Below are 20,823 nucleotides of genomic sequence, written 5' to 3'. Positions count from 1 at the left end.
GACCTCTTCCTGGAAGGGCTCCTTCCCCAGCGCTGCAGGTTGGTCCAGGTGGGCTGCGTGTCCCGGGTGTCCTTGCCCCGCCCCCCCCTTCCTGCCCCAGGTCTCCAAAGCTCTGCCCTCTTGCTGCCCTGCTCCAGGCTACCTCCCACCTTCTGTGATGCCGCGGGGACTCTGGGCTGCTACAGCTCCCGCAGAATCCCTTCCAACCCATGGTGCGTTTTCCAAGCTCTGAGCTTCGAAGCCTCCTGGTGGTTCCTGGAGAGACGTGGCTTCTGCTGGGGAGCTCAGGGAAAGCGGTCCCCAGGCCTGAGCCCGGGCCAGACCCCCTGGCTGAGGCAGGCCCCGGTGTACGGCCCGCAGGATTGGGTTGAATGGAAGGCACAGCTGTGATTTCAGGGAGGACAGTAGGTGCTCAGTGTTTGCTCCCCAAGCGGAGAGCAGATGTGGTCGTGGGTCCCAGCTTCGATGACACCCTCCCGTGGGCTCTGAGGGGCGTCCGCTTTTCCTAAGAGCTCAGCCAGTCCTTGCTGCGCAGACGGGGACACTGAGGCTCACAGAGACTTAGCCACGCCCGCAAGGCTCCAGCCCAGGTCCCTCTGATTCTGGGCTGAAGATTCCCACCTGGTGACTCCCTCCTGTGCTCGGCAAACCCAGGGGCCTCTCCCCGGACCCAGAGGGGCTCTTCGGAGAGGCCGCCGCACCGCCAGCCTCCTCTTTGTTCCAGCCGGTGAGGGCCGTCAGCAGCTCTCTTTCCACGGCTGGGTGAGTCCTGAAATTCTCTTTCCATTAAAAATAAATGCCCCATTTTATCTGCCTGAAATGGCTCTGCTCTCTGATTGTCTTTTCCACGCTGCTGTATATGGAGAACTATAAAATCATAATACAACTATTAATCCCCTGTATCTGCTTGTACCTAATTTTTATTAAAAATATCCTGTGCTCCAGCTGCCTTGTAAATTACAATGAGGTTGGAAGTCTCCAGTTGGATTAGCCGGGAAGGAGAGCATATTGGAGTGGAGGCAGGTTGGCTCCATGGCACTGGGCCGGGCGGGCGGGGCACCAGCGCAACCAGGTGAGGCCAGGAGGGGACAGGAATCTGGTTCTGCTGCCCGGCCGTCCCTGCTGGTATGAGGTCCCCGGCCCAGGACGGACCCGGGTGGGCCTGGTGCAGGAGGCTCAGGGTCCCTGGGGGTGTTGGCCCCCTGCTCGCCGGCCCACGGGTGCCCGTGCTGGGGCCGGCTGCTCCCTTGTCCCGGCCACCTCTGCAGACTTCTCCCGTTTGAGGAGAGAGCTGGGCAGTGGGAACCCCGTGCACGCGGGCTGGAGGGTCAAGGCGCAGGCAGGACATGCTGTAATCCCGATGTGGTCTGCCCTCCTGGTGGAGGGCTTGTAGGGGTGCTGTGAGGAGGGCAGGTGGGAGCAGACTTCTGGGATGGGTGGGCCGGATACTCGGTGTCGCGTGGACCTGAAGGGCCTCCGTCCCCACTGGGCGGGTTTCTCGGGCAGCGAGGTGGGCACAGAGCACGTGTCTCAGTTGCTCCCCGTGCTGGAGTGGGACGCGGCCCTCCGAGCTCAGTCCTGGTGGAGGAGCCCTTGGGTTCTTCTCCCGGGGGCAGTCCTGCCTGGGCTGTTGTACGGGGACAGGACACCCCGCGGTGGCCACAGCAGTGCAGGAATGAGGTGCCTCTGCTGGCCCTGGCCTGGAGTCCAAGACTTGGCCTGCAGAGGGGAATGGGGGGGTCAGTGCGACCACTGGGGCTAGGTTGGGAGGTCGGCCTGAATGTCCAGCTCAGCATCCCGGCCCCAGAGTCAAGGCTGCCAGCCCCCCAGAGAGGGCCTTTAGGAGGGAGGAAGGCAGGAGGCTGCTGGATGGAGGAGGCGGGCCTGGTGGAGGCCGGGCCAGGACCGCAGGGACAGTCTGCAGGAAAGATGCAGGGGAGCAGGACAGACGTGGCCCCCTCATCTGGGCTCTCCCTTCACCAAGGAGAGGGTGGCAGTGTTGAGGACAGAGGGGCTGTGGGGCCCACTCACTTCCAAACTCAGGGACCCCCAGGGTGCTCTGGCTCCCAGCAGGGACCCCCCTGCCCTTCTGTCCCCCCTTGAGTCCAGCAGGCTGACTTGGGGACCTGGGACCACTGTGGCTTCCCGCAGGGCCCGTGGGGAGGTGGGAGAGGCTGTGTGAGGGAGGGAGGGAGGCCGCCCCCAGGAGAGGCAGGGGGGCTGTTGGGCCAGCACCGCAGGGCGGGGCCTGCCTGCGCCCCCACGTGTGAGCTCTTTGACCCCAGGCACACCCACGGCCGGGCAGGCCACGCAGAGGACTCCCCGTGCTCGCTCCTCCCTGCCCCGTCCCTGTCCCCTGGGCGGTTTGGAGCGAACCCCCGGGGCAGCTGTGCATCTCTAAGTGTCTCTAAATGACACAGACCCTTTCAAGAAGAACAACAAAATCTGAGTGGTCCCTACTGCCCCCAGACCATGAGGGTGTCTCCTTTCCTGCTGCTGTGTCCCCATCACCCGCGCCGAGCAGCTGAGAGCAGCTCCCGCCTCGCCGTGTCCATGCTCAGGACCCGGGGTTAGCCTCGTGCCTCTGGCCCAGGGCCTCTCGGGCTGCGGCCAGGTGGTCCCCGGGGCTTGACCAGGTGTCCCCGGGGTTCAGCCAGGTGTCAGACAGAAACTGAGAGACATGCAGAGAGACAGAGACACAGACAGCGACAGAGACAGAGAGAGAGAGGCAGACAGAGACAGAGAGAGAGACATAGAGACAGAGAGAGACACACAGAAAGAGAGACAGACAGAGACAGAGAGAGAGAGATACAGAGAGACACAGAGACTCAGAGATACAGAGACCTAGAGAGACACATAGAAAGATACAGAGAGACACAGAGAGACTCAGAGAGACAGAGACAGAGAGACACAGCTGGGTGAGTCGGTCTTGCTCCCCCAAGGCCCGTGCAGGGCCTCACCGTCCCCGTCGGGTGGCCTACTGGCCCTTCCTGAATGGGGCTGGCCTCCGTGGATCTTGGTGGGTCTCGGCAGGTGAGTAGAACGTGGGGGGTGATGCTGTGTGACCTCTCGGCCCCGAAGGTGAGGCAGCTTGACCGGGCCCTCTGCGGCAGCCCCTTGGAACCCGGCTGCCACGCTGTGAGGAAGCCCAGGCCACTTGGGAGGCCACCCAGTGTCCCGGCCCTGCGGCTTAGGAAGCCTGGTGACATCTCCAGCCTCAGGCACCTTCAGGGCAGCCACGTGGGTGACCCCTCACCCGTGGCCAGGCCTCCCCCCGGCCTGGTGTCATCAGACCCTCCGCGTCCAGATTAGCCTCCACACCCAGGAGTCGGCTCCAGACCCTGGCTCCTTTGCCCGCACGGCCATCTGCTGGCTCCGTGGCTTGGCCACGGCCCCCGTGGGACGAGGCCAGCGTCCATCTCACTACACGGCTCTGCGGTGAGTGGCGTAGACTCGGCCCGAGCTGAGTGAAGAGGCGGCTGGGGGCTGGGAGGGGAGTGAGGGGCTTCAATCCTGCTTCCTTCCTAGATGAGCCAGGAGACGGCTTGCACTGCTGGTTTCCCCTGCCCGCCCCCAGCCTGCTCTCTGGGTCCCATCCTGCTGGTGCCCACGTTGGGGCCGAGGGCGGGGGGAGCAGAGGCATTTGGTTTCCCTCTAAACGGCAGCTTCACAGAGACCCCCGCCGGGCACGGTCCCTGCGGAGACCAGGGCCCCACGCCGGGCCCGGCCGGGACGGTGAGCAGAGGCACCTGCTTCCCCAAGACGCACAGGGACAGAAAGCCCGCTTCCCGCGGAAACAGAGCCTCTAAATGGCGTTTCTCTTTTATGAACAGCTTTATTACAAAGTAGATTTTTACACCAACTCCATCAACAGACCCCTCGGAGGCTCAGCTCTGTTGTCCGCGTGGGGCCTGCTAACTGGAGATGGGGTGACTGCGAATGGGGGCCTGGCTGCCTGTCAGGGACCAGCCTGGTGACACTTGCCAGGACAGGTCAAAGGGACTTCGGGGTTGCCTCCCCTGGGCAGGGCCTGCACAACCTCGGAGGTCCTGCTGACCCTGGCCTCCTGGAGTGTTGTTCGGGCTCACCCCCAGCGGAAGGTTCTGCTTGTGGCTTCAGGGACCCGGTTTGGGGCAGACTCCTGGATGTGAGCAGGAAAGAGGGTGGGCCCGTCGCGGTGCATCGGAGGGAAGCAAGGGCGCCGCGTGCCTGCCCCTCCCGGCTCTGACTGACGCGTCTGCAGACTTGTCTGAAAGGTTCTGCTTGATGCCGGGAGAAGCATCCCCACTTCTGTTCAGTTCTCACCGTCCTGAGAGCCTGGGGCACACGAGGGACTCCTGGCTGGACAGGGGCCAGGAGCATGACGAGTTCTCTTGCGGAGGGTGGCCCATCTCACCGTCATCCTGAGCAGGAAACCAGAAGCCCCCACCCTCTGGACTGCTGTCCTCTGTACCCCACCGTGGCCTCGGGAGCTGGTCTCACCAGGCAGCCGGTGAGAGGCCAAGGACCCTGGGGCCTCCACATCTGCCAGAGGACGGGTGACAGGGCCAGGATTCTGTCTGCAGGGCCCGGCGCTGTGTTCCGGTGAACAGGAGGGGAGGGGGCCCGGGAGAGATGGCTTGAGGGTAGAAGTGGGAGGGGAGGGGGATGTTGGGATCCCGGGATCCCTGGGGAAGGACAGGGCTCTGGGAGCAGCACACAGGCCTTGCCCTGCGGACCTGGGGGGGGCGGGGAAGCAGCCGGCCCATCCAACTCCCCTGCCCTTCCGGCCAGTCTCTCAACAGGGAGCGGTTCTGGGGATCCCATTAACATGTAGTGTGACCCCGGCCACAGGGACGTGCAGAGCTTCCTGGGGCTGATGAGACAGGAAACAGGGATCCCCCAGACGCCAAGGAGGAGCCCCGAACACCAGCCCAATACCAGCCCCTGCGGGCGCCATCCATTCAGAACCGAAGGCAGTGCCCGAGGGTGGCTCGAGGAAAGCCACCTTCAGGGAGGGTGTGAGACGGGCCTGTGGGCCACGGGGCGTGCCACCAAATGACTGTACTGGGAAAATGAACAGAAATCAAATGGTGCATTCTCCATTCATTCTGAAAATCAGTGCCAAGTTGCAATTAAAGCCTAAACCTCTATTCAGTGCAATAGAAAACTTTATTTTTTTTCCTGGCTTCACTTCTCCCCACTATTTTCTCTGACCCATGGGCCTCTGCTTGTACTGGCCGGGACAGGCTGACAAGCCGTCCCTGAGCCCCGGTGACTCCCCCAGCTGACCTCCCGCCCTCCCACAGCCCACAGAGGGTCCCGGGGCAGCCGCCCTCCCAGCAGGGGCCGCAGCGGGCTTCCACGTGCCACGTGTTCTCACGTTTGTCGAAACAGGGAAAGAAACTGACAACTGAACGAGGCTCTGGAAGGGACATATCGCTTCTGCCCGATCTCACTGTAGGGGTGAAGTCAGAGGACCCCACCCGACGTCCTGGGGGCAGGCCCTGTCGTCTTGGGCGCGCAGGAGATGCATGATCCAGGTATTGGGGAGCCCACAGTTACAAATGAGGCCACTTAAAATTTCTCTAGTGGCCTTATTTGTTTTTTTTTAATTAGTAACGATTATTCATGGACGCACTGCTTAGGGATTAAATAAAACCTGCTCACAACGGTTTCTTCATCAAGTGGGCTTTACGTTTCTTACGTGACAAGCGGTGTGGCGTAAAGCAGGCAGCCTCCGAATTCGGCTTGCGGGGCCGCAGAGCTTCCTGTCTTTCTGTCCAGCCATCGCTAATGAAGCTTTTGCCCTTCTGCTCATAGCCTCATGGTCACAAGATGACTGCTCCAGCTCCAGCATCACATCTGTCTCCAGGCAGGAGGAAGGTGCAGGACAGAGGACACAGGGAGTGCAAGAGGAAAGGAAGCCTGACACTTGGGTCTTCCCCTGTCCCTGCCGTGTCTGGGAAGCCCAGCCCAGCTCTGTTCCCTCCGTGGCACTGGCCCAGACGGTGCCGGGGTCCCCTCCCACTCCCCTGCTCCTCGGGGAACCTAGACGCGTGGGCGCGGAGGAGGCCGGGGGCTGCCCGGACCAGGGGAGGCCCGTGGGGGTAGTGGTGTCTGTCCCGTGGGTCAGAAGGACGTCCTGCATGATCACCATTATTTTTAAGGCAAGCACACTCTTCCTCTTTTTTTAATTCGCTCCTTTTAACATAAAAGAGCCCCCCACCCCTGGGATGACAGTCGATGATGCTCCGCCCGCCGGCCAGCCGCTCTGTAATTAACACCGAGCCTGAGATGCTGGGGAGGCTGGCTGATTAGTTTTTTTATTAAAATAATGGCGCCTTCCAGGCAATCAGGGAGAATCGCGTGAAACTCAGCAGTTTCGCTGCTTATTTATGGCAACATCGAGCAGTGGACAGTCTCATTACCGTCTGTAAATACCCAGGGTCGTGTCCTTGACGGTAAAATGTTGCCTTCCTGGCCGGGGGGCGTGGCTCGAGACTCTCCGGGACTATAAACGCCCTGGAAGTAATTACCATGTGCTTTCAATGGGCTTTCGACAATCTTGACAATCTGGTTTGGGGCTGCTTGAGCGTCTTGAGGGCCCGCAGGCCTGGGGGACCAGAGACCGGGCACTGGGTCCACAACGGTTGACAGGCCCCTTGGGACTCGGAAGCAAGCAGCGGCTGTAGCCATCTGTGAACTGGGCCCCTAGCTGGTGGGCCGCCCCCTCCCCCCAGCTGGCCGTGGAGGGAATCCCAGGTGCAGCAGACACCTGACGGGGTACACCTGCTTGGTGATGGAGCAGTGTGGGCACAGCGTCCCTCCACCGCGGGCAGCTCGGGCCACCTGGGCATTCGGTGTCCCACTATCAGGGGTCTACAGCCCCCTTGGCCCGAGCCAGGCGCTCTTTCTCCAAATGAGGATGGTTACGTGCTGCCGAGGGCCCTCCCACTGGGGCCACTGGTGGCAACCTACACGGAATTCCTGTCTGCCCCACCTGCAGACGTCCCTGCTCCTCAGAGACCATGCACGGGGCCTGGGGGGCACTGGGGGGCCCTGCACGGTGAGTTCTTTCCTCCACACCCACAAAGTTCCCTGCGCCTGCTGCCTCTTTCCTAGCAGCTGGGGGACAAGGAGGGATGTCCTGACAAGTCCCAGGCCACCAGAACCTCGGACACACAGCTCCACTGGGAGGTCTCACTTCCTCGTGGGCTTACCTTCCATCCTCTGGTAGGCCAGGCGCCACGTCCCGCAGCATGAGGTCCCCACGTGGCCCGGGTTCCCGTGGAACAATCCAGATTTCTGTGGGCCACATTGGGGTACGTGCCTGAGTCGAGAGCGGGGAGAAGCTTCTGCCCAAATCTGCCCGCACATGGGGCAGCAGGTGCATGGCTGGTTTCCCCACACGGACCCCACATCGGGAGCAGCTGCTGCGGGATCCAGCCCTGCGTGACGTCGATGCCCATGTCCATCTCTGATCGGCACCAGCCGTGCTTGGGCAGTAAGTGCGTTCCTAGTCTTTGGGGGATGGCGCCTATCTGCCTAAATTCCTCCAGGAACGTGGTGAAACTTTGGGGTTTGGCAGCAGGCAGAGTGCTGGGTCCCCACTGGGCTCCTCCTCAGTCCAGGGTCAGGAGCCAACTGTTCTGCTAGGTGCTTTTCCAGCGACGCCCTCAGGAACCAGAGAGAGCCGTGGGAGGGCTGGGGGAGCACCCTGGAAGCACCTGAGGGAGACAGATCAGAATGCCATTTATCCCCAGGCCCCCCTGAGCTCCCTCTCTGATTTGGGGACCACAGAGGCATTCAAAGCACCCTCTAAATCCTTGGGGGCCCATTCTTTGTGGATGGCTGCCCTGGCTCGCATCAGAGACCCTCGCGTCTGGGCATCCCAAAGCAGACATTGTAACTGGAAGGAGTCACCTTCGAAGGGGGCGGTGGCCCCCGTCCCGGTGTCTGCTAGAGCTAAGATGGTCTCAGTGAGGATCGGGGTTCAGCCTCTAAGCCAGGAATTGGGATTGGAGCGTGTGTGTTTTCTTTCTTTGAAGCCCCAGTTCTGACAGCAGCTATCCAGCAACTGGAATCACCAGTGCCTCGGATGGCCCCCCGCCAGGGTCTGCTCGGCGCCCCGCCCCGGCCGTCCGTGCCAGCTTCCTCCCGGCCATCCCAGGTGGGATCCACACGCGCTGGGCGGGATCATTCCCCCCCGAACGCCCGTGAGGTGTGCATGGCCGGCCCCGGCCCCTTCCACGGCGGCTGTAACCCTCACATCGTGCACCGCGGCACGATGCCCACGCAGCTTCCCTGACCCCCTCTCCCTCCCACTTGCCTCCCGCCCAGCTCGCCAAGTGGGGCATTGTGCGGAGTGTGGTTCAGCTACTGCATGGTGTCATGTGGCCCTGTGGCCTGGGGGCCATCCATGGATGCCCGCCCCTCACCACTCACACGACCACAGTCCCCAGAGGGCTGCCACAGAGCCCCAAGCAAATGCAAGTCCCCGATCTGACCCCCTGCCATCTCCCCGGGGCCTTCCCCTTGTGTGCTGCTTGGAGAAGACACCCCACGGGGCTGACCAAAACCCCACTCTTGGGTTCTACCGTACCAATCAGGCCCTAGCTTGGGAATCACAAAGTACTCTGCTCACGGACGCCAGGAATGGCCCCCGGTCCTGCCTCTCCCCCTGTGCCCTGCCTTGACCTTCCTGCATGGCTCCTGGAGGCATGGGGCCCTTCCTCCAGGACCTGTGCCTCTAGACTTCTCGATTTCACTTTCTCTACGGCCTGTTGGCGAATGCGGGTCATCATCAGGCACCTGTGCCCCACTTAGTGGGTGTTAATGTAACAAAGTGATAGCAGGGGTTTGTCCCAAACAGGTAGGAATGCAGGGGCCGGGGCAAGGATGTGACAAGGAGCGGGTATCCCCATGGCTGTCTGATGCACCTTGCTGATGGACCAGTGTTGAGCCTTCATGGCTCCCGGGGCCCAGCTGAGTCACGTCCACAGCCCAGCCTGGCAGTGCCAAGCCCCTGTGCTTCTGAAATCATCTCGCACAGGGGTCCTGCCGGTCGCCCGCCCCGGCCAGGCTGGCCTCCCCCAGCCTTCTCTGCTGCCCCTTCACGCAGCCTTCTTCCCGGACTAGTGCTTCTCCTGGCCGGCTCTGGAGTTGAGAGAGGGTGTCTCAGTCCCTACCACTTGCCATGCACCCAGGACACTTGGGAGTGACAGGTGCTTCTAACAACTATGTAAGGGCCCCAGACGCACCGAGGACTGTCCTGGGCAGGCTGGGACGGATGGGCACTCTCCCTTCACCCACCATGTGGCAGGTGGCATTAGCCTGCTGCCTGTTTTCCGGAGGAAGGACACTGTTCTTGCTGGCTGCTGTGGGCAGAGAAGGCTATCACAGAGCCTCCTGCTCATCCGTCTGTCTCCCTTTCTTGCAACCAAGGGCGACCACTCTCACGGCCCAGGGGCGGTGGGGGGTGAGCATTCCCCAAGAGAGAGATGACAGTCCTGGAGCCATGTCCCGATCACACATGCTTGTGCCCAGCAGGGAATGCAAGGCTGGGGCTGGGTCTCAAGGGTCATCCCGGCATCCAGGACACCAGGGGGCTCTGACCTCTCCCCACCAGCGTTCCCGCCCCCCCCCCGGGGGGCATCCTGGTCCCTGCGTTCCCCCCCCCACATGGCCGTCTGCCTCCACCGTGTTCCCAGGAGTCGGGAGCCTCAGCGCCTGCTTCACGCTGATATTCCCGGGTCCTTATGACTAGCACCCGGGGCTGCCCAGCGCACGTGGTCCCACGCCTGGCTCAGACCCCCTCCTCCTCAGTGGAAACAGATGCTCTGGTTGCCATGCAACGGCAGACAGTGTGGATGGGGCTCTGGGGATTCCAGAGCCCTGCTCCTCGGGTCCTGGCTACTTGGTCACTGTCTCCCAGGGGACAGGGGACTCCTCTCTGCAGAGCACTGGGGGTGGAGCTGCAGGGAACCCCGGTCCTGGGAGGGTGGGAGCATGGCCTGGGGATGCCTGGGAGGGAGCCGGCTGTGGGGGGCGCCGAGTTTTACCAGGGAACCTCGGCCAGGATGGAACACCCGACTTCCAGGCCCCAGCGGCCAGCATGGCCATTTTGGCGAGTTTTGCCCAGTACGATGGGTCAGGGTGCTGCTTCTGAGGGCAGGGCCTGCCTCCCCGCTCCCTCACAAGCTGGATCTCCCAGAGGCTGAGCCTCCTCTGGGGGGAGCCCAGCAGTGTCCAGGGTGCTGGGGGGCGAGGCAGGGAAGGCTTGTGCAGGGTCAGCTGGCCGCTGGGGCCTGGCTCCCAGGGGCCCAGCGCTGTCCTCCTGGGGGGCCGGGTGTTTGCCCTGCCTCTCCTGCTTCACAGCTGCCCAGCTGCTCCGGGGAGGTCACTCCACGTCTGGCAGGGGAGCAGGCGATGTCTCTGGGTGGGTTGTGAGCCTCGCAGTGGGAGGCACGGGTCTGCTGGTGGCGCGCACAGGGAAGGGGGGGGTGGGAGAGGTGGGGTGTCGGGGGCAAGAGTGGTTCCGCCTTCCCTCCCGTGTGTCCCAGTGTCCCAGCCTTGGTGCGCTGCACCCCTGCGACCGGAGGGCAGAGGTGAGGCCCGGGGCCTGGCGCGCACCTGGAGGCTCTGCCCCGCCCGGGCACTGACCTTGATGGAGCGTCAGGCTGTGGTCTCTGCTTTGGGTCTTTGTTCCCAGCGCCTCCCTTATGTTTTAACCACATTTGTGCTCTACGGGAACTTTGCGGCGCGAGTGTTCCCAAAGCCTGCGTCTCCGGCCCTGCTCTCCCGATCCTGTCACAGAGCGTCAGGGCCACCGGAGGGGAAATTACAAGCTGCTCAGGCTGCCACCGAAGCCTTGTCCCCAACTGTTCTTTCTTCCTGGAGGTGGTGACAGCCCCCGGGGAGGGCTCCTGTTCCAGCTGGGAATCACAGCCCCCAGGTCGTGCTCTGGCATCGAGGTGTGTGCCAGCCCCGCCTGCAGCCGCTTCCCGATGATGAGTCAGAATAAATTAGCATGCTAACGAAGGAGAACGCGCACAGGAACCATCTGGAACAAGGCAAGTTGTCACCGGAAGAGCCAAGTTCGTTCCAAAGCCATACTTACTGCTTCAGACTCACCTCTCCCCCTCCCACCATCTGAGCGTGGGGGTTTAGTGCCCCCCAGCCATGGCGGTGTCCCTGTAGTCCAAGAGAGGGCACACGCACGGGGGGCCTCTGAGATTGCCCAGTCTCACTGTCAAGGGGAGAGTCGTTCAGCAGGGGTGTGGGCCCCCCGGGGGGGTGGGCAGAGGGGTGGGGGAGCTGCCTCCCCCTTGGGCTGGCTGAGAGGGAAGGGGTAGCCTCCCAGGCAAGGGAGGAGAGGGACCTCAGCCCCCAGACCCAAGTGCTCATGGACACACACACACACGCACACAACACATACGCACACACTCCTTCACATACACACCACATGTGCAGCACACATGACTCGTACGCACGCACACACACGTGTGCACACACATGCACACTCTCACACGTGCACACTCTCACAGTGCACACATGCACACAATTCTCACGTGCACATACGCACACACTCTCACATGCACACATGTGCACACGTGTGCAGCACACACACATGCACACTCTCACATGTGCACATACACACAGGCACACTCTTACACGTGCACATACACACTTGCACATTCTCACACGTGCACACATGTGTCTCTCATACACTGTCTCTCTCTTACACACACACGCACACACACACCTTTGCACAAGCTGGGTGTGTGGTGCTTAAACATGGAGCAACTCAGAGCCAGATGGAGCAGCTGCTGTGGATGCTGCAGACATGCTCAGGAATCTGCATTTTTCAATACCCAGCTCCCAGCCCACTGGTGTCAGCATGCAAGAGAGACCCATATGGATCCTGGCTGCACACTTGCTTCGTGGTCTCGGTCATGTCTCTCAGTTTCTTCCAGCTTCAGGGTCCTGTTTGACTGGGGCTGACAGCAGTGCATGTGCCTCCAGAGCCATGACAGGGCTCAACACTGCGATGCAGGAAAGCTCGGGTGGCCAGGACCTTTGGAAAGTACGTACAAAGGTCATTATGTTACCTCCTGCACCAGAGTCATCCTTGTGGGGAGCAGCCCGATGACCTGCTGAAGGAGGGGACTGGAAAGAGACACAGGGACGGGAGGGACAGAAGGATGTGTGGCTAAGTTGGAAGAGGCCTGGTGGGAAGAAAGCAGGAGCTCAGTCTGACCCCAGGGAGGGGGCTCGGTGGATCCTGGGGTAAGATGTATAAGGCATTCAACTTTGTGAGCTGCAAACTCCTTCCACCTCCCCAGACCTTTAGTGGACTCTGCTGCCACACACGGGCTCTGGAAGGAGGATTTGGAAAAACAAGGAAAACAGTTGTAGTTCTGCATTTGGGTTTGCCTTGACTTGGGGAGGAGAACAGTATTGGGAGCCGTGGAAGGACTGGAGTCAGGAGCCGTGGGCCAGAGGAAGCAGAAGGGTGTAAACCCCCAGGGATTTGCAGAACAGTGAGAGGCACCCAGCTGACTTTTTTTTTTTTTTTTTAAGATTTTCTTTATTTTAGAGAGAGAGAGAGAATGAGTGAGTGCAAGCAGGGAGAGGGGCAGAGGGAGAGGGAGAGACAGAATCTCAGGCAGACTCCACGCTGAGCATGGAGCCTGACACAGGGCTTGATCCCAGGACCCTGAGATCATGACTCGAGCCGAAACCAAGAGTAGGACGCTTAACCAACTGAGCTACCCAGGCTCCCCACCCACCTGACTTGTAACAGGACATGGAGTTTGTGCAGGGCCTTAGGCTAACAAAATTGCACACAGTGGTGGCGCTCAGTTGATATCTGGCTTAATTATCATCAACATTCTTGTTATATTCTCACCACACTGCAATTGCAGGTGTGGATATTTATTCTTGACTGCTTTAATACAGGAATTTATGTTGCTGAAAAATAATTGAGTTGCAGAACATGCTAATCCCCTCTTAGGCAAATCTGTGGAAGGCCTGGCTATTGGTTCAAGTTCCTGCAGGTATGCAATGACCAGCCCTCAAAAGAATTAAACCAAACATGATTCATATAACTTGGGCCTTGGGGTTAACACTTTCAGGACTTCGCATTTACATTTTAGCTATTAATTTACCATGGTATTTCTAACAGTTTTTGCTTTATAGATTTTGATGATAAGTTATTTGCTGCTTAAAGACTAATCACTGCTATGCTTTCATTGGATCTTGAATTGTTCCTCAGACCAAATTACTGTTTGTCTCTTTTAGCCTTACTTGATATTCATTTTACTGACCCTTTTTCTTATATGTGCAACATGTCTTTCCTATCTTTTCCTTTTTAACATTCAAGTATTTTATTTTAGGTGTACCTTGGGCAAAGAGTGTATATTTGGGTTGTTTTATTTAGAGTATTGTCAAAACAGACATGTTTGTTGATACATCTGTTATTTATGCTCTGTTTTCCTTGTTCTTTCTCTGTCTTTGGCTTTGTGAGCTGTTTACTATTTATTTTCTCTAGGGTTTTGGAAGACCTCATTTTATTTGTATTCTCTTAGTGATAAATTCTAAGTTTAAGATGTATTTTTTAAACAGCTTTATTGAGATATGATGACACACAATTAGCTGCACATATTTGAAGTACACAGTTTGATAAGTTTTGACATATATATGTTTATGAAACCATCATTACAATCAAGATGAACAAATCAATCACCAAATTATCTTTGTGTCCTTTTGTAATGCTGTTCTCCTTCCTGCTTCTTTCCTCCCTCCTCCCTCTCCAGGAAAACACTGATCTGCTTTCTTTCACTGCAGATTAGTTTGTATGTTATGAATTTTATACAAAAGGAATCATAAAATATGTACTCTCTGTGTCTGGTTTCTTTCACTCATGAGAATTATTTTGAGATCCCTCCCTATTGTAACATCTATCAACAGTTCATCCCTTTTTATTGTTGACTAGCATTCCATTGTGTGGATAAAGGAACAAGTTGTCTTTTCATCTGTTGGTGGACATTTTAGTTATTTCCAGTTTTGGACTATGACAAATATGCTGACATAAACATAAATGTACAGGTACTTGTATGGACATAAGGCTTCTTTTCTCTTGGGTAAGTAATTAGGAGTGGAATGGCTGGGTCATATGGTAGGTATGTTTAACTATTTAAAAAACTGTAAGCTGTTTTCCAATATGTTTGTACTATTTCACACTCTCCTCAGTGGTGTGTGAGGATTCTAGTTCATTCACATCCCCACCAGCACTAGATAAGGACAACCATTTTAGCCATTCTAATAAGTCTGCAGGGGTATCTCATTGTGGCTTTAGTATGCATTTGCATAATGAAAAGTGATGTTGAGAATCTTTTCATATGCTTATTTGTCACTATAATATCATCTTTGGTTAAGTGTCCATTCAAATCTCTTGTTCTTCCAAATCCCTTTTATGTATTGGGTTGGGACAAAAAAAAAAAAGGTAACAAGATGAAAGGCTAAAACCTAATCATATCAACATTCACACTAAATGAAAATGGTCTCTACACCTAAATTAAAAGACAAAGATTCTCAGATTGGATAAAAAACCAAGTATATGCTGCCTATAAGACACAAAAGCCAAATATAAAGACACAAGTTAGAATATATGGGAAAAAGATGTACCATGCTAACACTAGTTGAAAGAAAATCATGTGGTTATAATAATATTAAAGTAAATTTCTGAACATTGATTATTGTTAGGTATAAAGAAGGCCATTTCATAATGACAAAGGTATAAATTAATGAGGAAGATATAACAATCTTAAATGTTCATGAGCCTAATAATAAAGCTTAAAAAATACATGAAACAAATATTGGTAGAACTGTAAGGAGAGATAGACAAATCTATAATTATATTCCTCTTTTGATAATTGATAGAAAAACTAGAAAAGCCATCAAAGATACACTGGTAAACTATTATCCAACTTGACCTAATTGACATAAGACACTCTGCACAATGAATAGAATGTACATTTTCATTAAGTGTACACAGAATATTTACTAAGACAGACCACATTTTGGGCAGTAAGTCAAGTCTCAATAAATTAAAAGGATTCAAATTATACAAAGTACTTTCTCTGACTACAACGGATTTAAGTCAGAGATCAGTAACAAAAGGAAATCTGGACAAGCCACAAATATTTCACTAAATATAACACACTTATGAATAACCCATGGGTCAAAGAAGGAATTAAAAGAGAAATTATGAAGTATTTTAATTTAACTAAAATGAAAACACAATATATCAAAATTTGTTGCACACTACTAAAGCAGTATGCAGAGGGAAATTGATAGCACCAAATATTAGGAGTGAGAAAGGTGACATCAGTTGCAAATCATTTACAAATATTAAAAAGATAATAATGGCATATTATAAACAACTTTTTGCTAATATATTTTGATGTAGGAAAGACATTAGGGTTCAAAGCTGATGGCCAAGAAAGAATTCTTGAGGCATCTTTGATGCAAAAAGGTGGTTTTATTAAAGCGTGGAGATAGGACCTGTGGGCAGAAAGAGCTGCATTGGGGTCAGGAGGAGTGGGCCATTATATACTTTTAAGTTGGGAGGGAGTTAGGGATAGCTTAAGCTTCCCAGGTATTTTGGCAACAAGGTTTTCAGGATCCTGAGGGGGCTAGCTATTGTTGTTTATTTAGTAAACCCTCAGTCATGAGACCCACGTATATCTGTGAGTCATATGCTTGGAGGATGATTGCTAACATGTATCTTGTGGGGGAATGAGTTTAAGAGATAAAGGAATTTTCCAAAGGAATGTTTATATGTTAAAGTAGACTTACAGGATCCTGGGGGGTTGGGCTAAGATTGCCTTTTGCCCTTAGCAAAGTGTCAACATTGAGGCAGCTGGGTTCCTAGAGGGATGTCCCTCTGCCTGTTTCAAGGACTTGTCAATGGGATGTAGGTAGTGAGGAAATTTAATAATTTTTCTTCTGCCTTTGTTTCCCACATCATATTTGACCACTTAGATAAAATGAGCAAATTGTTCAAAAGACACAAACTACCGGAGCTGACTCAAAAAGAAGTAGATGTCAGAACAGTCCCTTATCTATTAAAGCAATTGAATTTATAGTTAAAAATCTTCCCACAAAAAAACCCCTTAGGCCTAGATTTCTTCAGTAGTGAATTTTACCAAACATTGAAAGGAAGAAATAATACCAATTCTACATAAACATTTTCAGAAAAACTGAAAAGGAAGGAATACTTCCTAACTCTTTCTAAGAAGACAGCATTACTATGATACTCAAACCAAAAACATTTAAAAAAGTTACAGAAAAACATCCTTCATTAACATAGGTGCAACTATTCTAAATGAATTTTAACAAAATGAATCTAACAATATTTTTTAAAAAACAGTACAACATGATGGTGGCATTTAAGTCAGAAATGCAGAGATGGCTTAAGATCAGAAAAACAATCAGTGTAATTTATCATATCAAGGAAAAAAAGATAAGCTAAATAGATGCAGAAAAATCATGTGACAAAATCCAACATCCTTTACTAACAAAAGCTCTCAGAAAACCAGGAACAGTAGGGGATTTTCTCAGTCTGACAAAGGGCATTTACAAAACCATACAGCTCTCATCACACTTAATGTGAAAGATTGAAGGCTCTTTTCCTAAGATGGAATGAGACCAGGATGTTTTACTCTCATCAGTTTTACTCAACTTGTGCTGGAAGTTCTAGTCAGTGCAATAAGGTAAGGAAAAGAAATAAAAGGTGCTCATATTGGAAAGAGAAATAAAACTTTTTATTTGCAAACATGATCATCTATGTAAAAAGTCCAATAGAATCTACAAAAGCACTATAAAGTGAGTTTAGCATAGTGAACAAATGCAGATCAATAAAAACAAATCAATTGTTTTCCATATACTAACAGCAATCATAAATTAAACAATTCCATTTACAATTTAAAGATATGAGCTATTTAGAGATAGATATGATAAAATATATGAAAGACCTGTAAGTATATGAAAACTGCAAAGCATTGCTAAAATAAATAAGACCTAAATAAACGGATGACTATACTGTATTTTTATGTCAGAAGACAATGTTTTTAAAATGTCAATGCTCCCCAAATTATCTATAGATTCAATGAAATCCCAATCAAATTCCCAGAGGCCTTTTTGTAGGAATTGACAAGTTGATTCTAAAATTGATATGAAAACAAAGGACCTAGGATAGGCAAAATAACTTTGGGAAAAGAGAACAAAGTTGGAGGACTAACACTACCTCATTTCAATACTTATTATATAGCTAGAGTAATCAAAATTATGTGTGGTTGATGTAAAGATAGACAAGTAGGTCAATGGAACAGAACAGAGTCCAGAAATAGATCCATACATATTTGGACAACTGATCTTCTACAAATGCAAAAGAAATTCTGCAGTCATTTCAACAAAAAGTGCTGGAAAGGTTGGACACACAAAGAAAGAACTTTGATCCATTTCTCATATCACATGCAAAAATTAACACAAAATAGATCATAGACCAAATTGTAAAACTTAAAACCAAACCTTTTAGAAGCAAACCTGGGAGTAAACCTTTGTGACCTTGGTTCAGGCAAAAATTTACCAGATATGACATTGAAAGCACAATCCATAAATGACCAAATTAATAAATTAGATTTCATAACAACAGTAACAGAACTTCTGCTCTGAAAAAGACACTAAGTTAATGAAAAGACCAGCCACAGACTGAGAGAAAACTACTTGCAAGCAATCTAGCTGGTAAGTACTTCTATTTAGAATATATAAATAATTCTTCTTCTTCTTCTTCTTCTTATTTTTTTTAAAGATTTTATTTATTTATTTGACAGAGAGAGAGAGAGTACAAGCAGGGGGAGCGGCAGGCAGAGGGAGAGGGAGAAGCAGGCTCCTTGCTGAGCAGGAGGCCCGATGCGGGGCTCGATCCCAGGACCCTGGGATCATGACCTGAGCCGAAGGCAGACGCTTAACCGACTGAGCCACCCAGGCACCCTATAAATAATTCTTAATACTCAGTAATAAGAGAAAAAAGAATCCAATTACAAATTAACTGCGGGGAAATAACATGATCATAAAAATGGTTTTCCTAGGGCGTGGCTTATCCCTTGCACTTAATATGGTGACCCCTCTGATTTCCCCCAATACAGAAATTTGACTGCATAATTTGTAGTAGTGCTAGACTGTGTTCATGCTCTCCCATGTCTGAACAACTTTTTTCTTAAACAGGCTAAAGATTTTTAATACACCCTTCACCAAAGATTATACAGATGGCAACTAAGCACATGCAAATATACTTAACATAATTATTCATTAGGGAAATACAAATTTCCATAATGATATAGAGCTATACATCAATAGAAAGGCTAAAATGAAAAAGGCTGAATTCATCAAGTGCTGGTGAGGGCTGTGGAGGAATCAGAACCCTTATATTGCTGGTGGAAATGCAAAATAGTTCAACTACTTTGGAAAAGTTTAGCAGTTTCTTAAAAAGTTAAACATACACTTGCTGTATAACCTAGCTATTCCATTCCTAAAGAAAAGAAAGTATATATCCACGTAAATACTTATACATTTATGTTCATATTAGCTTTACTTGTAATAGACCAAACCTGGAAACAACAAAAACGTTCATCAACAGGTGAATGGATAAACAGATTGTTGCTTTATCTATACAATAGTACACAACTCAGCAATAAGAAGGGATGAACTTTCAATACACACAACAATATGGATGGGGGCTCAAAGTAATTTTTGCTTAATAAAGTAAGCCATAGAAAAAGAGTCTATACTGTATGATTCCATTTGTATAAAATTCTAGGAAATGCAAATACAGTGAGAAGGATCAGTTGTTGTGTGGTGGTCGTGGGACAGAGAAGACTGAGAGAAAGTGCTTATAAAGAGACATGGGGGAATTTGAGGAGGTGATGGATTTGTTCACTAGCTTTATTGGGATGATGGCTTTGTGGGTATATACATATATCCACACTTATTAAATTTAAATATGTGCACTTTAAATATGTGCAGTTTATTGAATGTCATCATACCTCATAAAGCTGTGAAAATAAGTGAACGAACTGATGTCAGTTAAAAGAGACAGACTGTATTTTAAAAACTAAGTTCTGCTATATGCTTTTATAAAAGGTATATCTGAAATTTATGAACATGTAAAAATTGAAAGTAAAAGATATAAAAATAGACTAAAAATTATTAACCTGGAGAATCAGGAGAACCTATGTAGATATCAAACAAGACACACTTAAATATATAAGAATTATTGGGGATAAAAATTAATATTGTGTAATGAAAAGTGCCTTAGCTCACCAAGAAGATATAATAATTTCAAACATGTATGCACCCAATAAAACAGCTTTAAAATATATAAAGCAAAATGTGGATGAAAATAGAGAAACCTACTATTGTAAAGGAAGATTTTAACACAAGTCTCTCAGTTATGGATATGTCAATTCGCCAAAAATCAGTGTGTGTGTGTGTGTGTGTGTGTGTGTATGATCTTACTAGCATAATTACAAGCTTAATTTGATGGATATAATAGATATAATGGAGACAATGGATTATAAACAGCAAGAGATGGACACTGCATTCATCAATTAAAGAATACATATTTCTTTGTAGCACATATGAAATGGTAAAAAAAAAAAAAAAATGCAACAGAGCAAATTACTGACCATTTAGGCTATGACACAAATTGCAACAAATTTCAAAGAACTGGGGATTATACAGATCACTTTCTGTCACCATAATGTAATTAAGTCAGAAGTTAGTAACAAAAAGGTAAATTTAAAATTCCTCACTAAGAAATTAATAACCACAGTTCTAAATAGATCATGAGTTAAATGAAATATTATCACATATTTATTTGAAAATCTTTTGACCTGAACAATAATAAAAATATTACATAGCAAACTTGTGGGAAGCCATGAAAATTGTACTTTGAAGGAAATTTTAGCCTTAAATGCTTATATTAGAAAAAGATAGAGGATGAAAATAAATGAGTTAAGCATTTAACTTAGATAAGACAAAGAATAAAATAACATAAAGAAGTAGAAAAAAAAATGAAAGCTGAAGGAAGGAGATAAAAGTAAAGATATGACTATGGATGAACGAGAACACAAAGAAACAATAGAAAGTTTCAAATAAGTCAAATATTTCCTAAAATATAAACAAAACAGACAAATCTCTGGCCATATTTCTTAAGAAAAAAGAGCTAAAATGCAAAAAATATTAAGAATAAAAAAAGAGACCTAATAACAGATACAGAAGATGCCATCATAGAATATTATAAATATTGATTTTCCCAATATATTTGAAAACAGATGAAATAGCTGAATTTCTAGAAAAAACTTAAGTTACCACAATTGACTCAGGAAGAAAGAGAAATTCTGAACAATTTTATAATAATTCAAAAATTGAATCAGGGGCTAAAACTTATCTCATAAAAAAAACACTTTAGCCTGCTGGTTTTCCAGGCAATTTCTATTAAGATGTAGAAGGAGAGATTATTCTGGTGTTTCACAAACTCTCCCAAAGACTAGCATATTAGAGACCACTTATGAAACTTATTCTATGAGACAATAATAACCTTGATATCACAAGCAAACAAGGGTACAACAAGAAAGGAAAATTTCAAGCTAGTCTTACTCAAGAACAAAAACACAAAAATTCCTAAACAAATATATCATAAACAGGCTTTATCTTAAGGATATAAGGTATTGTAACATTAAAATATTTTTAATTGAATTCACTCATCCTAACTCA

The 20,823-nt window shown here is 50.4% G+C and overlaps 1 pseudogene; it reads left to right on the top strand.

Moving 5' to 3' along the window:
* Positions 1-18,089: 18,089 nt before the first annotated feature.
* LOC116633426 lies at positions 18,090-18,244 on the top strand (annotated as a pseudogene).
* Positions 18,245-20,823: the final 2,579 nt, after the last annotated feature.

The sequence above is a fragment of the Phoca vitulina genome, unplaced genomic scaffold, assembly GCF_004348235.1.
Source record: "Phoca vitulina isolate PV1807 unplaced genomic scaffold, GSC_HSeal_1.0 scaffold7, whole genome shotgun sequence".
NCBI classification, from domain to species: Eukaryota; Metazoa; Chordata; class Mammalia; order Carnivora; family Phocidae; genus Phoca; species Phoca vitulina.
The sequence above is the reverse complement of the archived record's forward strand: the minus strand, read 5'-3'. Positions and strand labels throughout refer to the sequence as shown.